Source organism: Amblyraja radiata, chromosome 5 (genome assembly GCF_010909765.2).
Source record: "Amblyraja radiata isolate CabotCenter1 chromosome 5, sAmbRad1.1.pri, whole genome shotgun sequence".
Taxonomy (NCBI): Eukaryota; Metazoa; Chordata; class Chondrichthyes; order Rajiformes; family Rajidae; genus Amblyraja; species Amblyraja radiata.
In genome coordinates this window covers 71,277,001-71,304,947 of record NC_045960.1, presented here as the reverse complement: position 1 = coordinate 71,304,947, position 27,947 = coordinate 71,277,001, and the positions used below count along the sequence as shown (strand labels likewise).

Below are 27,947 nucleotides of genomic sequence, written 5' to 3'. Positions count from 1 at the left end.
ACATGTTGCAGCCACAGTGCAGCTCTTCTTTATGAAATGCAGATAAATATAATGAAATGCTGGCTAACTTGGAGAACTGTTGGGAAGTTGTGATTTTTGTCTGCCTGCTCATTCCAATGATTGGACTGCCAGCCGTAACCATGTTGTTAGTTGGCTCAGCACAACAAACATGCAAGTTAATGGTGGCATGAATCCTGCATTTCAGTCGACAGCCCTGGATTAATCCTGCATCACAATTTCTGCGCCTATTTTTGATTAATCCCCACTGTTTCCACAGCAATTATATTGGCAACTTCAGGCCTAATTTTTTAATTGTCTGCAGAAAAATAAGTGGTTTTTAACAACAAGTACTTTATAGAACAAATTGTTTAGTTTTGGCTTACATTGCTTAGATTAGTTTCTGACCAGATGTTGAGGTGTGAATCCATTACAGAAAGACATGGGTGAAATGAGGCCGTGAAGCTACAATGGGTTGCTGGATCTTTTAAGGTTCCCAGCTGACCATGGACAGCTGATGGAAGATACTTGGTGCAAACATTGTCTTCAAGCAGAGGAATTGGGTTTCAACATTTTGCAATTATATTGTCATATGCCTAGTTTGTCCTACCACTTTTATAATTTACCTTGTGAAGTATTTGGTTTAGAGTTACACCATGGAAACAGGGGTCCCCAAGGCCTCACCAGCCATCGAACACCTGTTCACACTAGCTCTATATTATTGCACTTTCTCAGCTAATACCCACACACTAAGGGCAATTTATTGAGCCCAATTTACCCACAAACCCACATGTCTTTGGGATGTGGGAGGAAACCGGAGCACTTGGAAGAAACCCATGTTGTCACAGGGAGAAGGTGTAAACTCCACATAGATGGCATCCGAGTTCAGGATCGAATCCGGGTCTCTGGTGTTGTGAGGCCGCAGCTCCAGCAGCTGCACCACTGTGCATCCTTTTGTGCATCATTTAGTTTTGAAGAGTGAAATGCATCGTAGTGTCCAGGAAAAAGGTTTCACCACCTTACCTTATTTTCCATGATCAGACTATTTATTATTCTGCAGTTCCATTGCCCCCTCCAATCATATATTCTTTAGCAGTTTAACAGTTTGTTTCTGCTGTTGATCTTATTGATATGAGATGTGAGTCAGGAAATTGGGTGGTGATGTTTTTAAATTATGCCTTCAGTTGAACTTCCTTGGACTGTCTATACCCAGGTGTGCAGTGCTGCCGGAACACACCGGAACACCACTCCGGTACCTCTGTAAAAAGAAAAAGGCCAAAATAAACAGCGGGGAATTTTAACTAACGGGTGTGTGGTTGGGGTAACCTGGTTAAAAGAGGAGGAAGGGGAAGACCCATCACTACTGAGATTCCCTGTAAGAGGGGGGGAACAGTAGGACCCAGCAGTGTCAGACCACGTGCTGCCTGCATCGTGGAGGTTGAGGGCCTGGTGCTAAGGTGACGGCTCTGGCCCGCTGGTGGCCAGAGGCGAGGGTCGGCGGAGTCGCTGGTGGAGTGGGTGGGAGAGTGTGTGGGTGAGTGGTTGGGTGAGTGGGTGGGGGAGTGGGTGAGTGAGTGGGTGAGTGAGTGCGTGGGTGGGTGTCTGGGTGAGTGTGGGTGAGTGTGAGTGTGTGAGTGGTTGAGTGAGTGGGTGTGTGAGTGTGTGTGAATGAGTGTGAAGGCCCAGAGCTGTGGGAGAGTCAGGGCAACTTGGTGCCGGGCCAGCACCTCTGTAAAAATACATGATTGTGTAGTGCGTGGGTCTCAAAAGGAAGCACGGAGTCCAGTGTTTTGAGAGGCACCTTTTATTATGTTCCTCCCGGTTGTAGGGAAGACCAAACAAGAGAAAGATGGCACCCAAACCCCTGCCTTTAAACCCTCTGGCTAAGGGCCGCCTCCGGACTGAACCACTCACGTGCCGAGGGGTTCGACAGTATGATAGCACGACCCTTGGGAGCCGCCACAGGACCCCCCCCCCCCAGAACCAGAGGCAAGAAACGCACCGGCAGGCGCACGACCCGGCCGGCCCGCGTGCGGAAGTCAGCCGATCGTGGGGCTTGCGGAGGCATAGGTGGAGGGACAGGTCGAGGGAATGGTCGAGGGACCGGCGGGAGGACAGGTGGAGTGACAGGCGGAGGGAGCCGTGAAGGGGGGCGCCCTCGAGGCCGAGGTTGGGCAACCAGCACCGGCTGGTCAATGTCCAGGTGTGCCGGCTTCAAACGGTCAATCGACACGGCCTCCGGCCGGCCCCCCATGTCCAGGACAAAAGTCGACTGCCTGTGTTCCAGCACCCGGAACGGGCCCTCGTACGGCCTCTGGAGTGGCGTCCGGTGGGCATCACGGCGCAGGAAGACGTATGGGCAGTCCCTGAGGGCTGATGGCACGTGTGGGCGAAATGTCCCATGGCGGGACGTCGGGACGGGTGCGAGCCTGCCAACTCGCTCACGAAGGCGCTTTAGGGTGGATGAGGGCGTTCCCTGCTGCCCCGGCGCCGACGGCACGAACTCCCCGGGCACCGTGAGTGGCGACCCGTACACGAGCTCCGCCGATGATGAGGCCAAGTCCTCTTTGGGAGCAGTTCGGATGCCCAGCATGACCCACGGCAACTCGTCCATCCAGTCCGGGCCGGAGAGTCGTGCCTTCAGTGCTGCCTTTAGCTGCCGGTGGAACCTCTCCACCAGACCGTTAGCTTGCGGGTGGTAAGCCGTGGTGTGGTGTAGCCGCACCCCCAGCAAGCGAGCCATGGCTGACCACAGCTCGGAGGTGAACTGTGGCCCCCGGTCTGAGGAGATGTGCGCCGGACAACGCACGAGTGCGCGGACAACGCACGAGCACACGTAGCCGTTGAAGTATCGGCCAGCGGAATGGCCTCCGGCCACTGCATGAAGCGGTCCACTATTGTAAGAAGGTGGGTGATGCCCCGGGACGGCGGGAGAGGCCCTACAATGTCTACGTGGAGATGGTCGAATCGCCGGTGAGGTAGACCAAACTCCTGGAGAGGCGCACGGACATGGCGCTGGATTTTTGCCGTCTGGCACGGAATGCAGGTGCGAGTCCAATGGCCAACCTGCTTGCGCAGACCGTGCCACATGAAACGAGCGGCCACTAGTGCCGTTGTCGCCCGGATTGATGGGTGAGCCAGTCCGTGGATCACCTCGAACACCCTCCGGCGCCAGGTGGCAGGGACGATGGGGCGCGGCTGACCGGACGACACATCGCACAGGATTGTCACTCCCCCAGGACCGAGAGGGACATCCTCAAGGCGGAGGCCGGAGATGGCAGTCCGGTAGGCGGGCACCTCATCATCCGTGAGCTGTGCCTCTGCCAGAGCAGAATAGTCAATTCCGGGCGCCACCTCGAACACGGCGTTGATAGCGGGGCGGGACAATGCGTCGGCCACCCGGTTCTCTTTCCCCTCGATGTAGCGGATAGATGTTGTATACTCGGAAATGTAGGCCAATTGCCGCTGCTGTCGTGCGGACCAGGGGTCGGAAACCTTCGCCAGGGCGAAAGTGAGCGGCTTGTGGTCCGTGTAGGCGGTGAACGGGCGGCCCTCCAGGAAGTAGCGAAAATGGCGCACTGCCAGGTACAGAGCCAGGAGCTCGCGATCGAACGCGCTGTATTTCGTCTGCGCACGGTTGAGGAGCCGGCTGAAGAAGGCCAGGGGCCGCCAACCTCCGCCCGTCAGTTGCTCCAGCACAGCACCAACCGCCGACTCCGAGGCGTCCACCGTGAGAGCAGTCGGGGCATCTTCCCGCGGGTGCACCAGCAGTACGGCCCGAGCAAGAGCCTCCTTCGCGCCGTCAAAAGCTGCCCCTGCCTCGTGGGTCCATTCAACGTTCTTGTTCTGCCCACCCGCCAGAAGTTGATACAGAGGCCGCATGATGTGGGCCGTGGATGGCACGAAACGATGGTAAAACGCCACCATGCCGACAAACTCCTGCAGGCCACGCACCGTGCGTGGGCGGGGAAACCGACGGATGGCGTCGACCCTGTCAGGCAGGGGAACCGCGCCTTGCGCAGTCACGCGGTGGCCGAGGAAGTCAATCTCGCTAACACCAAAACGGCACTTGTCAAGGTTGATGGCCAAACCATGCTCGCTGAGCCGCTGACAGAGCTGCCGAAGGTGGGCGCAGTGCTCCTGCTGCGAGCGGCTGGCCACCAGGATGTCGTCCAGGTACACAAACACGAAATCGAGGTCGCGACAAACCCCGTCCATTAGGCGTTGAAAGGCCTGCGCAGCGTTCTTGAGGCCGAACGGCATCCGCGTGAACTCGTAAAGTCCGAATGGCGTGATGATCGCCGTCTTGGGTACGTCATCCGGATGAACCGGGATCTGGTTATAACCCCGTACCAGATCCACTTTTGAAAATATTGTGGCCCCAGCCAAATGGGCGGTGAAGTCCTGGATGTGGGGTACGGGGTATCGATCCGCTGTTGTTGCGGCGTTCAGCCGTCGGTAATCCCCGCAAGGTCGCCAGCCCCCGCTCGACTTAGGGACCATGTGGAGTGGGGACGCCCAAGGGCTGCTCGAAGGGCGGACGATCCCCAAGGTCTCCATTGTGCGGAATTCCCGCCGTGCCAGACGCAGTTTATCCGGCGGCAGTCGGCATGCTCGTGCATGGAGAGGTGGGCCGGTAGTCTGGATAAAATGTACCACTCCGTGGCTGGGGGTCGATGATCGAAACTGTGGGGTCAGAATGTCTGGGAACGCGGCCAAGATCCGTGCGAAGCGGGAGTCCACGGACGCCAGGGGCCGTCCCACCAGTTGATACAAACGCAACGTGATCGGCTCCATCGTAGCGGCGTTGACCAAACGCTGACGCCTGACGTCCACCATGCGGGAATGCGCCCGGAGGAAATCGGCCCCGAGCAATGGCTGGGAGACGTCGGCAATGGTGAACCGCCACGAGAAATGGCAGGAGCCGAACACGATCGGAACCATGCGCACTCCATATGTGCGGATGGGGCTGCCATTCGCCGCGGTGAGGACGGCCCCCGCTTACCGGAACGAATGTCGGCCAGCGAAGGGGGCAGGACGCTGAGCTCCGCTCCAGTATCCACGAGGAAGCGCCGATCCCAGGCGAAGAGGCGGTGAATTTGGCCGGCCGCTGCGGGGACTATTGGCAGCCGGCCCAGGCGTTTCCCGGGAACGTGCACGGCTGGCGGCATTGTCGTGCTGCAGCACCCCAGCGCTGATGGAAATAGCACCAGCGCCTCATGTTGGTGTTACTTGGAGCTTGCCTGCTCCCGCTGGTGGTGCCTGCAGCTTGCTGGCGCTGGACTGCAGATGCAGTACCCCTCACTGCCACTGGGGGCGATCGTACGGGTCGTCAGGCTGGAGCTGTCACTCCTTCCACAGCTCCCCCGCCCCACCGGAGGAAATCGGGAGCTGCCGGGGTGACGTCATCGGCGCGCCTGCCGACGGCCAGTGCGTTGATGTCATCAGGGCGCGTCGGCCGCAGGGCGACCCCATCTCTGCTGACGGCCAGCGCGCTGACGTCATCAAGGCGCGCCATCCACAGCGCGTCGGCGCGCCTCCCGAGGACCCTGAGGTCAGCAAAGGAGGCGTCTGTGAGCTGCAGACGGATGTAGGCCGGCAGCAGATGCAGGTAAGTATACTCGAACAACAGGCACGGCGTGTGCCCATCCAGAAGAGCCACCATCTCCTTTAGGAGGCTAGATGGCCGTCGGTCGCCTAGGCCCTCCATATGCAGGATCCTAGCAGCACGCTCCATCCTACTTAGGCCATAAATCTGGAGCAGGAGCTCCTTAAGGCCGAGATACTTATCAGTGTCCGGGGGGCTGCGAGGAAGTCCGTGACCTCTTCAACCGTGTCCTGGTCGAGGGCCCCCACCAGGTAATAGAAGCGGGTGGCATCGACCGTGATGCCCCGCAGGTTGAACTTGGCCTCCGCCTGCTGGAACCAGATGAGCGGCCGGGTGGTCCAGAAGTTGGGCAGTTTCACCGAGACCGCGTCCAGAGACAGGGCCGGGCCGGCCTGTGAGGAGGTAGGGCTTTCTCTTCTCTCCATCATGACGCCAATGGAGCGTCGGGGGTCACCAATGTTGTGCGTGGGTCTCAAAAGGAAGCACGAAGTCCAGTGTTTTGAGAGGCACCTTTTATTATGTTCCTCCCGGTTGTAGGGAAGACCAAACAAGAGAAAGATGGCACCCAAACCCCTGCCTTTAAACCCTCTGGCTAAGGGCCGCCTCCGGACTGAACCACTCCCGTGCCGAGGGGTTCGACAGTATGATGGCACGACCCTTGGGAGCCGCCACAATTGGCGTCTTTTTCTTTACTTGCTTGATAATTATATTTCATGATATTTAGTGAGTGCCACCGTGCAATATTTTGTCATATTATTAAATTAAGTATTATATGTTTTATTGTACTAGCTATACACTGGGATGTAGTGATGGGCTATAATCTTGGTTGACCCTTTTGGGAGACTAGCTTGCCACCCCCCACCCCACCCCCCCCCCCCCCCCCCCCCCCCCCCAAGCAAAACCTCAAATTATGCCCCTGTTTGACAGCTCCGGCACTTAAAATATTAGCACAGCAACACTGTCTATACCAGAACATTGAACAGAAGATAATGGGGTATAGATGCACTTATCCAGTATAGCTTGATGTGACAATGACTTGATGTCATAGAGAATTATAGTCATGCAACACGGAAACAGGCCCTTCGGCCCATCTTGCCCATACTAAACAAGATGCTTCATCTAGGCTGGTCCCTCCTCACTGTATTTTGTCCATATTCCTCTGACCCTTTCCTATCCATGTACCTGACCAAGAACCCGACTTGAGTAATCCAAATGCTGCTCTCTCAAATGGCTGCCGTATATTTTCTGCCAGATGAAGGTCTTAAGTGTCTGGTCAAATTTCCAAGCGTCTCTACCCCATTGCATGTTATGGCTGATTTACATAAGCCATTCTGGATATCCTCCAATAAATACGTAGTGTACAAGATGCTGCCAGAGTCTGCTCTGTAGAGCATCGATGGGCATCTCTCCAGCTTCATTGGCAAAAATCTGGTGCAACTACCACGTGGAAGTTTGAGGCCGATTATGCTTAATGCAGTATCTGAATTTGACATTTTCTAATAAAGCATTATGACAGGCAAAGCTAATTTGGGTTAACTATAGATGCCAGTATGATTGCGAAGAATACACCTGGACTAAATAATATCTGTAATTAAATGGTATCACCTTCCAGGCTTTTGAAGAAATATCAGGCATCTTGCTGGTCAGGTTGGGGGGAGTTCCCCCCACCACGGATACCATGTAATCCCATGCTACCTGCTCCATGGTCAGATAGTCGGCGACTAAACCATCTCCCCCACCTAGTTTGCCAGGTGAGGAGGGGGCTGTGGACACCCAGCAGGACCAAAATCAAGACCGGTCAAAGGGCGGATGAACTTCTAGTGAGCCAACGGCCATCCACACTTCAGTAGAAGTTGCGATCACTGTCGTACATAGCATTGTAAGGAATGATGATAAAGCACACACACCAGCAGCGGAAGTCCGTGGGAACTGGAGGACAGAGATGTGTGGTGCTTCCGTCACCGTTCCCGTTGGAAACCAGCACACTGCGCCGCTAATGTTTTCAACGATGATGAATGAATGCTAGTTTTACCATCTAAGGCTTACGTACAGCCAATTTCAAAAAGCATTATTATCAAACACTAGTGTCTTTAATTCAGTTCTCCAAAGACTTGATGATTTGGGATATGGTTTAAGCATGTAATAAATGAACAGGCTTTGTTGTGATATGTCGCCTTTCCAATTCACAAGACTGTGTTTGACAGAAGGGTGTGGCTTTAAGTCCCATTCCAGATTTGTGCAAAATAAATCGAGGTCAACATGCAACGCAATGCTGAAAGAATCCTTTGCAGTGCACGAGATATTAGATCAACATCTGCTCTTGCCAGTGGACATAAACTATCCCGTGTTATAATGCTAAATAGCAGGGTGGTCAACCTTTTGGTGCTCAATTAGCATCAATAGAGAAACTTTATCAGCTTTTTGTCACAAGGATGGCTGTGAGAGTGCATTGTGTGCAAATTGAGTTCCTTGTTTCTTCCCCAAAACATTGACAGTGCTTCAAAATAAATAGAAATAATAGGTGCAGGAGTAGGCCATTTGGCCCTTCGAGCCAGCACCCCCATTCAATATGATCACGGCTGATCATCTAAAATTGTATCCCGTTTCTGCTTTTCCCCCATATCCCTTGATTCCTTTAGCCCTAAGAGCTAAAAAAACTCTCCCTTGAAAACATGTACTTGATTGGCTGCAAAGTGCTATGAGACACTCCAGGTTTATTAAGGACATCATATAATTGTAAAACTTTTCATTTTATTGTTACTTTCTTATAGTTTATGCAATAAACTCAGATCTGATTGGGCTTGAAGTTAGTTTTTGAAAACTTCCATATTATATCTCTATTCAGATTCAGTCTCATTGTAACATGGCCAAACTCCACCAGTGCATGTTGAATTAACACAGCGTCATTATCATTTGGCACTTAGTTATCTCTCAGCAAAATATTCTATGCACTTGCTCTGCAATAAGTTGAACTCACAGAAATAATTGGAACAGATAAATCAAAAGCCCTATAATTGTTTTTTTTTAATGTATATTCAAAGGGAATGGTAGAATAGAATCAATTGTGAAAGTTCTTATTTTGTTTATTCTACACATTTTACTTGAAATATCAATTTTCTCCATATGGAATACTGCAATCGCACAGCACTTAGAAATTTACTGCACTCTTGTTGGTTACAAAGTCACGTTGTCACTCCTCTTTATGTTTATGATGGAAGGATATCAATAAAAGCACCAAGGTGCACAAAAATAATATAGTCGTGCAGTCAAGTTCATAGCCTAGTACTCAGAAGCCTGGAATAATTATCTCATGTGATCCCATACATCTTTGTATGCATTCTTACCCTTTTCCTATTAATTTCTCTCCAAATAATCAACCCAGTAGCACAGATACCATTATGCCCTATTGAAAACTTAAACAAACAATCCTTTAATTTTCGACTGTTCCTCATCCCCGTGTGCTTCAAGATACGTTATTCCGTTAGTTGAGGAAGGGAGTTTTGCACTGCCGCCAATATCAAAAAGCGTGCTTGCATCAACATTATGCACACTGTCATAGAGTTATAAAGATTTATAAATGGTCCTTTATCCTTATCCAGCAAAAATAAGCTTGTGTTTATAAGACTCGCTGCATAGAATAAAGCTCCATGACAAGAAATGTAGTTTTCATTTTCCCTCCAATGCATGAACCCCTTAACAGTTGGTACAATTTATAGTGAAGCAACACAGAAACTCAGGACTGAGGAACAACTCCAGGACTGTTTGGAGTCTGTAGACTGGGCTATGTTCAGGGACTCGGCAACGGGCCTGAACGAATACGCCACAGTCGTTACAGACTTCATAAAGAAATGTGTGGAGGACTGCATCCCAACAAAAACCTTCCGAGCGTTTCCCAATCAGAAGCCTTGGATAAAATATGAGATCCGCACTCTTCTGAAGACCAGACACTCCATTCATGTCCGAAGATACAGAGGTCTACAAGAAGTCCAGATATGACCTTGGTAAGGCCATCAAAAAGGCCAAAAGGGACTTTTGCTCCAAGCTGGAGGGTGAGACGGATGTTCGGCAACTGTGGCGGGGCTTTAATGCCATCACTTCCTCCAAGGCGAAATCAGGAGGCAGCTCGAATGTCAGCAAAGCATAATTCCCTGACGAGATCAATGTGTTCTATGCACACTTTGATAGGGAGAACACTGATGTGCCTTCCCGAGCCCCCATTCGCCGTGATGGTATTTCGGTCACAGTCACAGAGGTCGACGTCAGAAAATCCTTCAGAGGGGTGAACCCTCGGAAAGCGCCTGGACCTGATGGTATACCCGGTCGTGTTTTAAAAACCTGTGCGGCCCAACTGGCTGGAGATTTTACGGACATTTTCAACCTCTCACTTCTGAGGTCTGAGGTTCCCACCTGCTTTAAAAGGGCATCAATAATATCGGTGCCCAAGAAGAGCAAGGTGACGTGCCTCAATGACTATCGACCAGTGGCACTAACGTCTGTGGTGATGAAGTGCTTTGAGAGGCTGATCATGGCGCAAATCAACTCCTACCTCGACAAAAACCTGGACCTACTGCAGTTCACTTACCGCCACAACAGATCAATGGTGGATGCGATCTCGCTGGCTCTCCACTCCGCTCTGGACCACTTGGACAACAAAAACTCATATGTCAGGCTGTTATTCATTGACTACAGCTCGGCATTTAATACAATCATTCCCTCCAAGCTGGTTACCAAGCTCTCAGAACTGGGTCTCTGCGCATCCCTCTGCAATTGGATCCTCGACTTCCTCATTCACAGACCACAGTCTGTTCGTATTGGTGGAAATGTGTCAGCCTCAATAACAATCAGCACGGGAGCACCTCAAGGCTGCGTGCTCAGCCCCCTGCTGTACTCACTCTATACTCATGACTGCGTAGCCGGACATAGTGCAAACTCCATCATCAAGTTCGCCGACGACACCACTGTTGTGGGACGTATCAGTGATGGAGACGAGTCAGAGTATAGAAGTGAGATCGACTGACTGACCAAATGGTGCCAGCACAATAACATGGCACTCAACACCAGCAAAACCAAGGAACTGATTGGGGACTTTGGAAGGGGTAGGATGGGGACCCACAGTCCCGTTTATATCAACGGGTCGATGGTGGAAAGGGTCAAGAGCTTCAAATTCCTGGGCGTGCATATTTCCGAAGATCTCTCCTGGTTCCAGAACACCGATGCAATTATAAAGAAAGCTCATCATAGCCTTTACTTCCTGAGAAGATTAAGGAGAGTCGGTATGTCGAGGAGGACTCTGTCGAACTTCTACAGGTGCACAGTACAGAGCATGCTGACCAGTTGCATCATCTGTTGGTTCGGCAACTTGTGCGCACAGGAGCGGAAAAGACTGCAAAAAGTTGTAAACACTGCCAAGTCCATCATCGGCTCTGACCTCCCTACTATCGAGGGGATCTACCACAGTCGCTGCCTCAAAAAGGCTGGCATCATCAAGGACCCACACCATCCTGGCCACACACTCAACTCTCTGCTGCCTTCAGGTAGAAGGTACAGGAGCCTGAAATCTGCAACAACCAGCTTCAGGAATAGCTACTTCCCCTCAGCCATCAGGCTATTAAACTCAACTCAAACAAAATCCAGTCCGAGCGGCGGACACATCGGTGGCTCCAATCCTGGAGATGGGACTCGACCGGCGAGACCGAAGTTCGGCAGCCCTAGTGGTGGGTGACTCCATTGTCCGAGGAGCGGACAGGAGATTCTGTGGCGGCAGAAGAGATGCGAGGATGGTCTGTTGCCTCCCTGGTGCCAGGGTTCAGGATGTCATGAGCCGAATTCTGAACATCCTCGAGAGAGAGAGAGAGAAGGTGAACAGCCGGCAGTATTTGTGCATGTAGGCACAAACGCCATCAGGAAGAAGAGGAAGGAGGTTCTCCAACATGACTTCAGAGAGTTGGGAAGAAGACTGAAATGCCGGACTTCTAGGGTGGTTATCTCTGGATTGCTTCCAGTACCACATGCTAGTGAGGACAGGAACAGGGAGATAGGGGATCTGAATGTGTGGCAGAGGGGCTGATGCAGGGAGCAAGGATTTAGATTTATAGACCCCTGGGATCTCTTCTGCAGTAGGGGTGGCCTGTACAAAAGGGACGGGTTACACCTTAACTGGAGGGGGACTGACATTCTGGCAGGCAGGTTTGCTCGGGCTACACGTGTGGGTTTAAGCTAAATAGTGGGGGGGAGGGATTGACAAATTGGGAGCATAAAGTTGGAGTTGAAGGGGAAGTGGCTACAGGAAAAATTACAAAAAATTCTCGAATTAATGTGAAGGAAAGCTTAAGAATGAACAACAGAGTAAGGTCAGGGCCAATTGCGAGGGGGGAAGTGAATACGGAGGTCAAAGTACTGTATATGAATGCGCCAAGTATAAGGAATAAAGTGGACGAGCTTGAAGCTCAGTTAGAAACTGGCAAGTATGATGTTGTGGGAATTACAGAGACATGGCTGCAAGAGGGCCAGGGCTGGGTACTGAATATTCAAGGGTATACCTCCTATCGAAAAGACAGACAGGTGGGCAGAGGGGGTGGGGTTGCCCTGTTGGTGAGGAATGAAATTCAGTCCCTTGCAAGGGGTGACATTGAAACAGGAGATGTGGAGTCAGTATGGATAGAACTAAGGAATTGTAAGGGTAAAAAGACCCTAATGGGATTAATCTACAGGCCCCCAAACAGTAGCCTGGACATAGGGCGCAAGTTGAATCAGGAGTTAAAATTGGCATGTAGCAAAAGTAATGCTGTGGTTGTTATGGAAGATTTCAACATGCAGGTAGACTGGGAAAATCAGGTTGGTATTGGACCCCAAGAAAGGCAATTGGTAGAGTTCCTTCGTGATGGATTCTTTTAACAGCTTGTATTGGAGCCTACCAGGGAGAAGGCAATTCTGGATTTAGTGTTATGTAATGAACAGGATTTGATAAAGAACCTCGAGGGTAATGAGCCATTAGGAGGCAGTGACCATAACATGGTCAGATTTAATCTACAATTGGAGAGGGAGAAGAGTAGATCGGAGGTGTCAGTGTTGCAGTTGCATAAAAGGGACTGTGGGGCCATGAGGGAGGAGCTGGCTAAAGTTGACTGGAAAGATACACTAGCAGGGATGACAGTGGAACAAAAATGGCAGCTGTTTCTAAGAATAATACAGAAGGTACAGGATCAGTTCATTCCTAGGAGGAAGAAAGATTCCAAGGGGAGAAAGGGACGACCATGGCTGACAAGGGACGTCAGGGACAGTATAAAAATTAAAGCGAAGAAGTACAACGTAGCAAAGATGAGCGGGAAGCAAGAGTATTGGGTAATGTTTAAAGAACAACAGAAGATAACCAAAAAGACAATACGGGGAGAAAAGATGAGGTACGAATGTAAGCTAGCCAAGAATATAAAGCAGGATAGTAAAAGCTTCTTTAGGTATGTGAAGAGGAAAAAATTAGATAAGACCAAAGTTGGATCCTTGAAGACCGAAAAAGGTGAATTTATTATGGGGAACAAGGAAATAGCAGATGAGTTGAACAGGTACTTTGAATCTGTCTTCACTAAGGAGGACACCAACAATCTTCCTGATCTAGTTGTGGCCAGAGGATCTGGGGTAACAGAGGAACTGAAGGAAATCCACATTAGGCAGGAAATTATGTTGGATAGACTGATGGGACTGAAGGCTGACAAATCCCCAGGGCCTGACGGTCTGCATCCCAGGGTACTTAAGGAAGTGGCTCTAGAAATCGTGGATGCATTGGTAATAATTTTCCAATGTTCTATAGACTCAGGATCAGTTCCTGTAGATTGGAGGGTAACTAATGTTATCCCACTTTTTAAGAAAGGCGGGATAGGGAAAACAGAGAATTATAGACCAGTTAGCCTGACATCGGTGGTGGGGAAGAAGCTGGAGTCAATTATAAAAGATGAGATAGCCGAATATTTGGATAGCAGTAACAGGATCGGTCCGAGTCAGCATGGATTTACGAAGGGGAAATCATGCTTGACTAATCTTCTGGAATTTTTTGAAGATGTAACTGGGAAAATGGACAGGGGTGATCCAGTGGATGTAGTGTACCTGGACTTTCAGAAAGCATTTGATAAGGTCCCACATAGGAGATTAGTGGGCAAAATTAGGGCACATGGTATTGGGGGTAGAGTGCTGACATGGATAGAGAAGTGGTTGGCAGACAGGAAACAAAGAGTAGGGATTAACGGGTCCCTTTCAGAATGGCAGGCAGTGACTAGTGGGGTACCGCAAGGCTCGTTGCTGGGACCGCAGCTATTTACAATATACATCAATGATTTGGATGAAGGGATTCAAAGTAACATTAGCAAATTTGCAGATGACGCAAAGCTGGGTGGTAGTGTGAACTGTGAGGAGGATGCTATGAGAATGCAGGGTGACTTGGACAGGTTGGGGGAGTGGGCAGATGCATGGCAGGTGAAGTTTAATGCGGATAAATGTGAGGTTATCCACTTTGGTAGCAAAAACAGGAAGGCAGATTACTATCTAAATGGCGTCAAGTTGGGAAAAGGGGAAGTACAACGGGATCTGGGGGGCTTGTACATCACTTTGAAAGTAAGCATGCAGGTACAGCAGGCAGTGAAGAAAGCGAATGGCATGTTGGCCTTCATAACAAGAGGAGTTGAGTATAGGAGCAAAGAGGTCCTTCTGCAGTTGTACAGAGCCCTAGTGAGACCATACCTGGAGTATTGTGTGCAGTTTTGGTCCCCTAATTTGAGGAAGGACATTCTTGCTATTGAGGGAGTGCAGCATAGGATTACAAGGTTAATTCCCAGGATGGCGGGACTGTCATATGCTGAGTGAATGGAGCAGCTGGGCTTGTACACTCTGGAGTTTAGAAGGATGAGAGGGTATCTCAGTGAAACATATAAGATTGTTAAGGGCTTGGACATGCTAGAGGCAGGAAACATGTTCCCGATTTTGAGGGAGTCTAGAAGCAGGGGCCACAGTTTAAGAATATGGAGTAAGCCATTTAGAACGGAGACGAGGAAACACTTTTTCTCACAGAGAGTGGTGATACTGTGGAATTCTCTGCCTCAGAGGGCAGTGGAGGCAGGTTCTTTGGATGCTTTCAAGAGAGAGCTAGATAGGGCTCTTAAAAATAGCGGAGTCAGGGGATATGGGGAGAAGGCAGGAACGGGGTACTGATTGGGGATGATCAGCCATGATCACATTGAATGGCGGTGCTGGCTCGAAGGGCCGAATGGCCTACTCCTGCACCTATTGTCTATTGGCTCTGGCTGGGCCGGAGTTCCAGAGCCCCAGCCGCAGGGGGCTAATTCGACATGCTATCCAGCACGGAAGTCCCGATGAGGTTATGATCGACCGTCTGACCCTACCCAGGCACCACATTTTTGGGTGGGACTTCTGGGGGGATTTTAAGTGTGCTCTTGTAAATTGGTCCGGATTAAAGGATATGCCGGACCACCAGTTAACGGAAAATCGATGGTGGACCAGTAGTACATTTACTTCCTCTGAAATCAGTAATATACATTGTAAGCAGGTGCCACCCAACACTGATTCCTATGGCACCTCACTAGTTATGAGTTGCCAACTTGAAAATGACACAATTCTCCCCATACAATGCTTCTTGTTAAGTAGATGAGGTGATGCTGTTTGCTTGTTTGTCCACAAGCTCAGGAGCATGCAGGGCATGTGAAAGGGATGGAGATAAGAGGAATCCACAGAATGTAGTTTGTGCAAATCAATGGATGTATCAATTCAATTCAATTCAATTCAATTTATTGTCATTTGGACCCCTTGAGGTCCAAACGAAATGCCGTTTCTGCAGCCATACATTACAAACAAATAGACCCAAGACACAACATATTTTACATAAACATCCATCACAATGATGGAAGGCCAAAAAAACTTTTCTCTCCACCGCCCCCCCCCCCCCCCCCCGATGTCAGAGTCAAAGTCAAAGCCCCCGGCGGGCGATGGCGATTGTCCCGTGGCCATTTAAGCCACGCCGGGTGATGCAAGGCCGCACACCGGGTTCTTGATGTTAGAGCCCCCGGCGGGCGCTCACAAACTCCCGCGGCCATTCCAAGCCGCGCGGGGCGGTGATGTAGGCCCCGCTCCAGGAGCACTTCAACCCCGCAACTCGGGCGGGAGAAGTCGCCGTTGCGGGAGCCCTGAAAAGTGGTCTCCCTCCAGGTAACCGCGGGCTCCCGGTGCCGTCCGCCAAACCCGCAGTTGCAGCCACCGAATCTCCGGGGGTCGGGCCGCAGCAGCGTCCACCACAGCTCCACCCGCTCTGGACTCGGCCAGCTCCGCGACGGTGAGGTGAGTAGTTGGCACCAGAGTCCCCGGTCTTCCTGTTGGAGGCCGCTCCTCGTTGCAGCCCCAACGACAACGGAGACCCGACAAAGAAAAGGTCGGGTCTCCCGTGCAGGGAGAGATTTAAAAGTTACCCCCAACCCCCCCACACCACCCCCACCCCCCCCACACACATACCCCAACAAAAATAACAAAAACTACATTAAAACATAGACATAAAATAATAAAAACGCAGACGGACTGCAGAGGCCGCTGCAGACGAGAGTCGCGCCGCCTACCGGGTGCGATTTGAAATCATCTGTAATTTCAGTTGAAAATGCAACCTATCAATCTGATCATAAATCTTCAATATTCTTTACTTGCACGTTTTCCATTCACGTGATGGAAAGATGCATACTTGATGGAAACATACTTTATGAAACTGAATTCTACACTGACCTTAGAGTAAACTAATATTTGGAGATGTTGAAGATAAGTATATTTCATTTATTTCTTGTAATATTAGAACAAACACACACCTTGCATAAATGTTTTGTACCTTAAAAGTTTAGAAACTTTCACTGAAAGCAGCAATGTTCAACAAGTTCTTTGTTCCACCTAGTGACAACATTTGGTATAATCCCAATTGGCAAAATTAAATTAAGTTATTCTATATATGCTACTACAACCAAAACTTTATAATAATATATAGATTGAAAAGAATATTACGAAGCATGACAAAATCAATAGAAATGAAATGCAGGATAGATATGTACTGCACAAATGAACTAATATTGTCCATCTTCCATCAAAAATTAAAATGAAACACTGAAAAGTTTAAGAATAGTTCCTGTCATCTATCCAAATTGAATTGTGGTTTCAATTACTATCATGTATCAAAAGTGGACTGTTTGAAATCTGTAGATTGTACAGATTTAATTTCAGTTTAGGATTTCAATTAGGTCATTGTGGAAAACACTTGGACAAAGGTGATAATGTCTGGATTTTAAATAATATTTTTAGTTTAATTTCTGAATTCTTACTTTACGGCTATAAAGTACAACTCCTTTTGTTTACATAATAAAAAGGACATGCAAATACTGGTTTATACCAAAGATGACACAAAATGTTAGAGTAAATCAGTGGGTCAGACAGCATCGCTGGAGAAAATGGATGGGTAACATTTCGGATCGGGACCTTTCTCTCTTTGTTTACAGGTTGTCCATTAACTTTAACACAGTTCCTCCATAATAAACATTGAGCAGCAAACCAGGTTTATCCCGAAGGGGCAAATTAACATTAAAGTGAAAGACGTGACTAAATTTGGTAGCTCACAATAAAGGGTAGCAAAGAGGGAGCAAGCCAATCTGTGCAATCCGTTCATTTGGATCCAGCAACCAACCCCAATGTTCAGTGAATGGACACTTCCATAGGGGATCAATATGTGAAGTAGCCAGCCACATTGATAACTGGCATGGAGCCAGACTGCAGTATTTTGAGATTTCTATGTTGTCATTGTAGGCAGCTGTGCAGGAAATGAATATGACCAGAAAAACAATAAAGAATGACACAATAGACGAGAGAGTGGTTTTCACTCAGATATTCAGAGTGGGGGCCTCGATAGAGAAGGCCTTGGAAGAGGAATACAATAGACAATAGGTGCAGGTGTAGGCCATTTGACCCTTTGAGCCAGCACCGCCATTCAACGTAATCATGGCTGATCATCCCCAATCAGTACCCCGTTCCTGCCTTCTCCCCATATCCCCTGACTCCACTATTTTTAAGAGCCCTATCTAGCTCTCTCTTGAAAGCATCCAGAGAACCTGCCTCCACCGCCCTCTGAGGCAGAGAATTCTACAGACTCACCACTCTGTGAGAAAAAGTGTTTCCTCGTCTCCGTTCTAAATAGCTTACTCCTTATTCTTAAACTGTGTCCCCTCGTTCTGGACTCCCAAACATCGGGAACATATTTCCTGCCTCTAGTGTGTCCAAGCCCTTAACAATCTTATATGTTTCAATGAGATTCCCTCTCATTCTTCTAAACTCCAGAGTGTACAAGCCCAGCTGCTCCATTCACTCAGCATATGACAGTCCTGCCAACCCGGGAATTAACCTTGTAAACCTAGCTGCACTCCCTCAATAGCAAGAATGTCTCCCCCATATCTGCAGACTTTTCCCAAGGCAAATTCTCAGAATGCAAAACACAAAATACTGGAGTAGCTCAGTGAGTCAGACAGCATTTGCGGCATGGTTAGGTGACTTTTCGAGTCAGGACCTTTCTTTGGCTGAAGAAAGTTCTCGACCCAAAACTTTGCCTATCCATTTCCTCCACAGATGCTTTCTGACCCACTGATTTATTGGGGTATTTTGATTTTTTTGGGGTGAAAATTGGCACGTTATTGATTAGAACGATGGTGCACAAACTTCAAGAGCAAACCAAGAAAGGATAGGCACACCCTGCATGTATTTACCACCTAAGGGGAAAATATTATTAGAATGGGGATTAGATAGTCCTTGAACAATAGCTGGGTTAAATCATTTGAAGACAGTTTCCTCATTCTCTCCTTGCCTTGTGATCTTTTCTATCTTCCATTCTGCAGATGATATCAACATGCATCTTTTACTCTCCATCCCATCTCCCTGCTACTTGATAAGCATGCACCATCAACTTTATGGTGCTTTGGGAAGCATGTCCTAAAAGGACTGCATTCCTTGACAAGAACCAAGGACACGAGCACCAACTTGGTACTAGGCAATGCCTAAACATATCTTTCCTGCATGCAAGCAGCGTCAGCACTGTTTCAACTCTGTTTCAACACTCAAGGGCGCAGCAGTGGAGTTGCTGTCTTACATCACCAGAGATCCGGGTTCGATCCTGACCACGGGTGCTGTCTGCAAAACCCACCCTGTGACCGCATGGGTTTTCTCTGTGTGCTCTGGTTTCCTCCCACACTCCAAAGACATACAGGTTTGTAGGTTAATTGGTCTTGGTGAAATTGTAAATTGTCCATAGTGTGTAGGTTTTGCTAGTGTAGGTGATCACTGGTCAGTGCAGACTCGGTAGTCTGAAAGGCCTGTTTCCGTGCTGTATCTCTAAACAAAACAAATCTAAACTTCCAAATGTAACCATCCAACCCCCAAAAGAAAATGAGGATCAATGAGGCACGAGGAACTTGAGAGAGCGGCCCAGATCAGTGCATGAAGAGTTGCATCCTATATCTCACTGCAACTTGAAAAATTAAAGATGTTTTCAACTGCCCTGCATGTATTCATGCTAATTATAATAGCATGGTTCCAGTCATTCTTGCCAATTGGGTTAATTTCAGTGACTGCACATCCAAGAGGAATGGTAAGTAGTTTAACAGTACCAATTCCCAGGCAAGGAGAGTTGAGAGTCACTGATCAATACACAGTTTTATACGTAACTAGGAAATAAAGGATCTAAAGATAACTTTATTTATGAAAGATCTGGGACAAATTAAAGGGGCTGTCCCACTGCAGCAACCTAATCTGCGAGTTTAGAAGAGTTTGCCCTCGACTCAAACTCGCAGCATGGTCGACAGTGGTCCTAGGAGGTCCTATGAGGACTCTGGAACTCTCCTTCATGCTCAAGGGAAGTTCCCACATACTCACGGCCTCAGCTAGGTCGCGTATAATTTCTCAGCATGTTGAAAAATTTTCATATGCGAGTAATATTTGGTCGGCATGGTTCTTTTTAACTCGTAGTGCAGTGGAGTGGGGTCGCTATTTGGTTACATGCAGTCGAGGGCAGCCGTAGGTAATCTCCTTCGCTGACCGGGCATTTTAATTGGCTCATTGGAGTTTTCAGGACCAAGGAAAACCGACCGGTAATGTAAAATACCCCGTAAACTTTATTATCTAAATTACTAAAAGTCTGATCTTGACCACTTCCTGTTGTTCTGTATATTGATTTTAGAAAAAACGCTGCCACTTACGGCTGTGATTTTTGACCATCTTACTCAGAGTCCCCCTCCGCTGCGGCAGTGACAAGAAGATTTTTCCCATCGATTAAAAATAAAAGAGTTATTATTAAAAATAAAATAGTTATAGTCCCTTCCGGAGGGACTATAAAACTCAGAAGTGTTGAGTGCCTCAGTAAGTCACTGCAAGATGGGGGAGCGAGAGGGTCACGTCTCACATTCTGAGCTGTGAATAACACTGAACACATGTCTACTACATTGTGAGTGGTTTTACTGACCTGTCAGTGCCCTTAATGTGGTTTGAAAATATAGTTTGAAAAGGCCAAAGCTGTGTTGCCTTTGGTTTGGAAATGCTAAAGCTGTGTTGCCTTTTGTTTGGAAATGCTAAAGCTGTGTTGCCTTTGGTTTGAAAATGCTAAAGCTGTGTTGCCTTTGGTTTGGAAATGCTAAAGCTGTGTTGCCTTTGGTTTGGAAATGCTAAAGCTGTGTTGCCTTTGGTTTGGAAATGCTAAAGCTGTGTTGCCTTTGGTTTGGATATGCTAAAGCTGTGTTGCCTTTGGTTTCGAAATGCTAAAGCTATGTTACAGCCTAATTAAAGTTGCCTTGCATAATTAAAGTTGCCTTGCCTAATTAAAGTTGCCTTGCCTAATTAAAGTTGCCTTGCCCAATTAAAGTTGCCTCGCCCAATTAAAGTTGCCTCGCCCAATTAAAGTTGCCTCGCCCAATTAAAGTTGCCTTGCATAATTAAAGTTGCCTTGCATAATTAAAGTTGCCTTGCCTAATTAAAGTTGCCTTGCCTAATTAAAGTTGCCTTGCCTTCTATATAATTAAAAGTCTAAACTTGACCACTTCCTGTTTGCGCTTTATATTGATTTTAGAAAGGACGCTACCATGTACGGCTGTGATTTTTTGGCCATCTTACTCAGAGTCCCCCTCCGCGCATCAGGTGCCGAGGATTTTTCCCATCGATGAAAAATAAAAGAGTTATTAGTGTTTTAAAAATGTTGAGATTCTCTCTCCTGTCAATCACGCCTTGAAGGCCACGCCTCTTCTGATGGAAGGGGGGAGGGACTATAAAACCCAGAAGTGTGGGCGTGGCTCAGTCTCTGCAAGATGGAGGAGGGAGAGGTCACAACTCGCTGTCTTTAGTGGCCTTGCACCCTGCTTGAAGCGGTAAGAAACTGCACTTGAATTTGGTGGCCTTGCACCCTGCTTGAAGTGGTACGAAACTGCACGAATTTGGTGGCCTTGCACCCTGCTTGGTGGCATGAAACTGCACTTGAATTTGGTGGTCTTGCACCCTGCTTGAAATGGTATGAAACTGCACTTGAATTTGGTGGCCTTGCACCCTGCGTGAAATGGTATGAAACTGCACTTGAATTTGGTGGCCTTGCACCCTGCTTGAAATGGAATTTCAAGGAATAGCCGTGAGTCAACTGCCAGCCCACCAGCCGTGAGTGAATGAGCTGCCAGCACAACAGACTTGAGTGACTGTATACAAGAATCCATTTGGCCCACAATGTCCGTAGCTCTCTGGAAACCAGTCCCTTCAGCCCACAACACCCATACTAGCGCTCGCGCTCCCTCCCCACCCCCACTCACTGGCCATCAATATTGAAATTGGTGGAGAGGTGGAATATTGCGTTGGGGGACCAGCCCTCCTGTGTGATGCTGGGATCCAACGGGTCCCACTTAGTCTAGTACTTCTTAAAAGTGGCTCCACCCCCTTCTCTCTCCCCCTTCTCTCTCCCCCTTCTCTCTCCCCCTTCTCTCTCCCCCTTCTCTCTCCCCCTTCTCTCTCCCCCTTCTCTCTCCCCCTTCTCTCTCCCCCTTCTCTCTCCCCCTTCTCTCTCCCCCGCCTCTCTCCCCCGCCTCTCTCCCCCGCCTCTCTCCCCCGCCTCTCTCCCCCTTCTCTCTCCCCCTTCTCTCTCCCCCTTCTCTCTCCCCCTTCTCTCTCCCCCTTCTCTCTCCCCCTTCTCTCTCCACCTTCTCTCTCCCCCTTCTCTCTCCCCCCTCCCTCTTCTCTCCTCTTCTCTCCCCCACCCCCCCCCCCCCTCCGCGCTCTCTAATGGACTTACCGCACACTGTGCAGCCGTCTTTTACCTTCCTCTTCATCGCGGGTGTGAATTTCAGACAGCGCTCCCCCGCTTCACCTGGCCCCCGCCTTTGCGATGTGTTTGAGTGTGTGCGGTCGGTCGAACCAGCTCGCGGTTTCATCGCTGACGGTCGATACAGCTCAAGGTTTTCCACGCGAATGCCCTCGAGCATGAAGGTCGAAGACACTCTTCTGAATTCGTGGATTAGGTTGCCGCACTATGTCTCTATTTCTAATAACGTTCAGAAACAGTTTAAGAAAATATAGAGAATTTAAATACTGAAAATTCTTAAAACAAATTTAGGAAATAGCCAATTCACATTAAATGCATTCAAGTCCTGTATGGTTATATAAGTCCTGTAATTTAATCTAAAATATTAAATTGTGAAGAATGGAGCAGCTGGCTTGTACACTGTGGAGTTTAGAAGGATGAGAGGGAATATCTCATTGAAACATATAAGATTATTAAGGGCTTGGACACACTAGAGGCAGGAAACATGTTCCCGGTGTTGGGGGAGTCCAGAACCAGGGGCCACAGTTTAAGAATAAGGAGTAAGCCATTTAGAACAGGGACGAGGAAACACTTTTTCTCGCAGAGATTGGTGAGTCTGTGGAATTCTCTGCCTCAGAGGGCGGTGGAGGCAGGTTCTCTGGATGCTTTCAAGAGAGAGCTAAGGGCTCCTAAAAATAGCGGAGTCAGGGGATATGGGGAGAAAGTAGGAGCGGGGTACTGATTGGGGATGATCAGCCATGATCACATTGAATGACGGTGCTGGCTCGAAGGGCCAAATGGACTACTCCTGCACCTATTGTCTATTAAGATAAACACTACAGCTTGTTGGTGGGAGCTGTGGGGCCAGGTTATTGTCAGTGCAATCTGGCTCGTGGTGACTGATTTTTGTCAGTTCCCATCTTAATCTTCACTGTAATTGTTATTCTCATTACACACCTCGCCAACAATTTGCCCCTTCCTTCTTTGTTGTTTTAATAGTATGTGTTAAATGTATGTTTTTAATGTTCTTTAGCTTGTTTTATGTGGGGGATGGGGTTGGGGGAAACTTTTTAAAATCTCTTACCTCGACGGAGATGCAAATTATTTTTCCCCGTATCTTATCTCCATCCTCACTGCAACGGCCTTTGCTGGAGACCGACTTCGGGAGCTCCAACCGCGGGGACCTGTGGGCCTTACCATCGTGGAGCTCACGGTCTCTGGTTAGAGACCGACTTCGGGGCCTTCAAGCTGCAGGAGCTTCGACCGCACCGACTCGGGAGCTTCGACCGCACCAACTCGGGAGCTTCGACAGCCCCGACATGGGGGCTTTGACTGCCCCCACACGGGGGCTTCGATCGCCCCGACGGATGGTTCGACTGCCCCAACCGCGGGAGAATAAAGAGTAAGAAGATTGGACTTTATTGCCTTTCATCACAGTGAGGAATGTGGGGAATCTGCTGTGGTGGATGTTTATGTTCAATTTTATGTAGTTGTGTGACTTGGTGCTTTTTTTTAGTATAGCTGAGTGGTAATTCACGTATCACTGTACATTAATCGGTACACGTGACAATAAAAGACATTTGAAACCTTGGAAACCTTTGGGTGGAATAAACCAGATTGTCAATTTATATTTGTCCCATCTCAGTGAAGTGTTCAGCAGCTCACCCACAGGAAGATTTTAGAAGCATACATGTGGTTTTACAGTATCCAGAGAAATGATGAGTACGTTAAGTGTCCTGACCCTGTGTTGCTGCTTGTAGGTTTTAGTGAACAGCTTGAAAGAAATTTTGATTAATGTGACATACTGTCAAATTGCACTGTAGTTCACCATTAAGTATATCATTATGCTGTCTCTAAAAAATGTAGAGGATTTCTATTGGCATATAATAGGTATGAACTACATCAAACATATATCTTAACTGTTTTCTCTGACAAGTGGTTGATGCAATACAACATATGCAGATTTAAAGAGTTTCTTCATTGAGATTTGTTGTGGATTTTTTTAATTTGATTAAGCTGGTCCCTAACTTTCTCAACTGAGGGCTAACTGCAGTCTCTATTGTTATTTTGAAATTGGTAAGTGTATTTTAACAGAAATTAAAACCAGTTATCACTCCTCGGATATTTTACTTTCACGTACCTTCCTCGTTTAGTTCAGTTTATTTAGAGTTAGAGTTTCCTTTATTGTCATTCAAAACAATAGTTTGAAAGATATTGCGTACCTTGCAGTCATGACAGAAAGAAAAAGCAACAGAACACACAATTAACACAATTTAACACAAACATCCATCACAGTGAATCTCCAGGCACCTCTTCACTGTGATGGAAGGCAAAAAGTCTTAAAGTCTTATCTCTTCCTTGCTTATTCTCCCGCTGAGTTGAGGCGATCCAGGATTTCGATGTTGCGGCCCCCCGCCGGGTGATGGTAAATCCCGCGGCCGATTCAAACTCCGCGTCCCGGGGCGGACGAAGCTGCCACCCTCCAGTCCAGTGGACGAAGCTGGTGTTGCGGGAGCTCCAGAGAATCGGTCTCCAACCTGAGACCTGCAAGCTCCCGATGTTACCGTCCACAGGGCCCGCGGCCGAAGCCTCCGAAGCTCCGAAGTCGGATCGCAGCCACGGCGCCACCACAGCCTCCGACGTCAGCCAGCTCCGTGATGGTGAGTCCACAGGCTCTGCCAGCGGAGCCTCCAAGGTCGATTCCAGTTGGAAGCCGCCAGCTCCACGATATTAAGCCTCAGCAGACGGAGACGGAGATATGACAAGGAAAAGGTCGCATCCACGTTGAAGGAAGAGGTTAAAAATAGTTTCCCCCACCCCCCACACACACTCAACTAAAAATAAACTAAAACATACATCTAACAAGACAAAAGAAAATGTTTAAAAAAGGAAAAGACAGACGGACTACAGGCGAGCCGCAGCTGCTTGGCAGCGCCACCACTTCCGGAATTTATCATCACAAGTACAGGTATACGATGAAATTCTTGTTCTGCATGACATCCAGTCAAATCAGACAGTAAATGAGTATAATAGATCTTCTGAAACAGAGTGTTGGAACATTCCGGCACAATCTTGCAACTTCCAAGTCTCTGAAAAGTCTGTTCTGGTCCCATGGAGATAGACAATTTCTTAGATTCTCACATAAAGGCCTTGTAGCACTGCATCAGTAGAGATCGGCCTTGCCCAGAGTGATGCCATTGGCTCCTTTCACCGCCCTCGCCCAGCTACTGTAGGGCCTCTTGTGAATGTCAAACACAGCAACCCGTGACTGTCGCAAATAGACTCACCACCAGCAGCACTTGGTTTCCATTCCTCGAGATCACCAAGTCCTATTTCCCAAACCAATTGCAGAACTTTAGGGTGCTTTACAAGGGCACAGGACGTTCATGTGCAGACCATTGCCCCTCAGTGCCGACTGTGCTCATGGGACCACTTTTGTTTTTCATTACATGGACTTTCAGTTTTTCTGTAATAACTTAAAATTGTTACACCCTATCTGACGTTGCTCCACCAAATCTTGGAGAAGTTTCATGAGCTTTAATTCTCGAGCAGATGCAGGGATTCCCTTGCGTGATTAACCTACACCTCTGATTAAAACGCAGGAAGCATAATGCCATTATGCTGCCAACTCCTTCGAATAATAGCTATGTTGCAACATCCTTCACATGAATGTTTCAGTAGGAGGCCCAAGGGCAATGTTTTCTAGATTTTCTAAAACTAGCCTGCACTGCTAAATCCAAGTCTGTAGAGTCATAGAATGATACAGTGTGGAAATAGGCTCTTCGGCCCAACTTGTCCACACCAGCAAATGTGTCCCAGCTACACTAGTCCCATCTGCCCGTGTTTGGTCCATATCCCTCCAAACCTGTACCTTTCAAAATGGGAAGTACATTATCCTTGATCAGGAGCTGGGCAAGAAGTGAATTTGAACTTGAAATCAATGCAAAATGTATAATGTGTGTGAGCCTCAGGATGATCAAGGTTTTCAGGCACTGCACTGAGGGTCTTGGTTGAGAAGGAAGGAGAAATTTCCTGTCATCACAGGAGGGCCTCAGGAAGCACGGTCACAAGACAATGAGACCAGATGCCTTTGGAGATTGGTGCCAAAATTCATGCCCTGAAGAGCTAGAAGTGCCAATAGAAGCTCAATGTTTTTACATCAGAGGTTAAAATCAGTTGCCAGCAATATTTATAATTCGAGACCTATTCCCTAATATTTTATCCCACCCTCGCACACAATGCTGTGGCAAGGCTCGGGTCCACATCTCACATCCAAAATAAACCGCCAGCCATTTATGAGTTGCAATGGAGCTGCCTTTGAGTTTCCCTCTTCTCTTGAAAAGCAAAGTGGCTCACAACGTCGATGATAACGGACAGGTATGTTTGTATGTCCATAGCAATGCAGTGGATACAGCATTAATGACCCATATAGCATCAAAACAGGTACGTCAGCCCCTCATGTCAGTGCTGACCCTAAACTACCTTGATAGTCAAGTCGTCACATTTATTTATATAGCACATTTAAAAAACAACTTGTTGGCCAAAGTGCTTTAATTTGTTATAAGAATAGTATAAACAAACAAACTACATACAAAGGCACACATGCTGAGAATGGAGGGATATAGATCATCTGCAGTCAAATGAGATTAGTTTATCTTGGCATTATGTTCGGCACAGACATTGTGGGCCGAAATGCCAGTTCCTGTTCCCCGGCTGTACTTTTCTATGTTCGATGTATACCAATTGCATTTCCTAGCACTCACCAGCAGCCTTCAATGCCATGGCATTTCAGGTGCTCATCTAAATACTTAGTCATTGTCGTGAGAGTTCCTGCCTCCGTTAGTTTATCGGGCAATATGTTCCAAATTTCAACCACCCACTGGATGAAAAAATGCATTCTTAAACCTGCTCAAAATCTCCTGCCCTTACCATAAACTTGTGCTATCCAGCGACAGAGAAACTCTACTAATGGAGCAAGTTTCTTACTACATACGCAATCTAGGCACTTCCTTACTTTATATAGTCCAATGAGGACACCTATATACTTCAATAAGTGAAGTATGGAATGAAAGAAAGGGCGGCACAGTGGTGCAGAGTTGCTGCCTTACAGCGCCAGAGATCCGGGTTCGTTCCTGACTACGGAGTTTGTACGTTCTCCCTGTGGGTTATCTCCGAGTGCTCCAGTTTCCTCCCACACACCAAAGATGGGCAGGTTTGTGGGTTAATATGGCTTTGGTAAAAATTGTAAATTGGCCCTAGTGTTTAGGATAGTGTTAGTGTACGGGGATCTCTGGTCGGCGCGGACTCGTTAGACGGTAGGGCCTGTTTCCATGCTGTATCTCTAAACTAAACTAAAACTGCGAAAAAGATTTGATGAACAAATGATTATTAGAGCTACCTCTTATCCTTTAATCTTACCAACAACTTTACAGCAATGCTGATTTATACCCAAAGAATGAAGCACAATCAACATATTTTGGATACCGGTATTTACCATACATCACACTGGTTTGAAGTCCGTAATCTTTCCATCCCAGTGAATTGAAACAAAAAGGAAAGATCTGTTGTATGATTCACCTACTTTCCAGAGAATACATGACCATAAGAATTAGAAGCTGGAAAAGACTATTCGCTCCTCAGACCTCCTCTGCCATTCAGTAAGATTAAGCCTGATCTTTTATCTATACATGATTTGCTGGCCAAACTCCACATCACTCAATTTTCCTTAATATTCAAACATTTAATAATATATTTCTAAAAGTGGAAGTTTAGTATTATTTTACAATGAAACAATTACTTTTCTGGAACATATTTAAAAAATTAGGTGCAGCTGATTGAAATTCTGTTAAAATGTATTTGTAAAACATAAAAAGAATGATCCTGTGTTTCTGTGCATTGTCTCCTGTGGCAGTTCAATACCTCCTAAATTAGTAAGTTATGAACCATTTTTCTTTGGAATTTGACAACAGCTTTCAGTGTTGCCAAGCTACCAGTTTATCTAGTTCA

At 47.8% G+C, this 27,947-nt stretch overlaps 1 protein-coding gene across 1 annotated transcript in view; it reads left to right on the top strand.

The window, feature by feature from the left end:
- Positions 1 to 27,947, top strand: part of ldah (lipid droplet associated hydrolase) — a 295,875-nt gene that overhangs the window by 211,001 nt on the left and 56,927 nt on the right. The gene's annotated exons all lie outside the window — the stretch shown is intronic.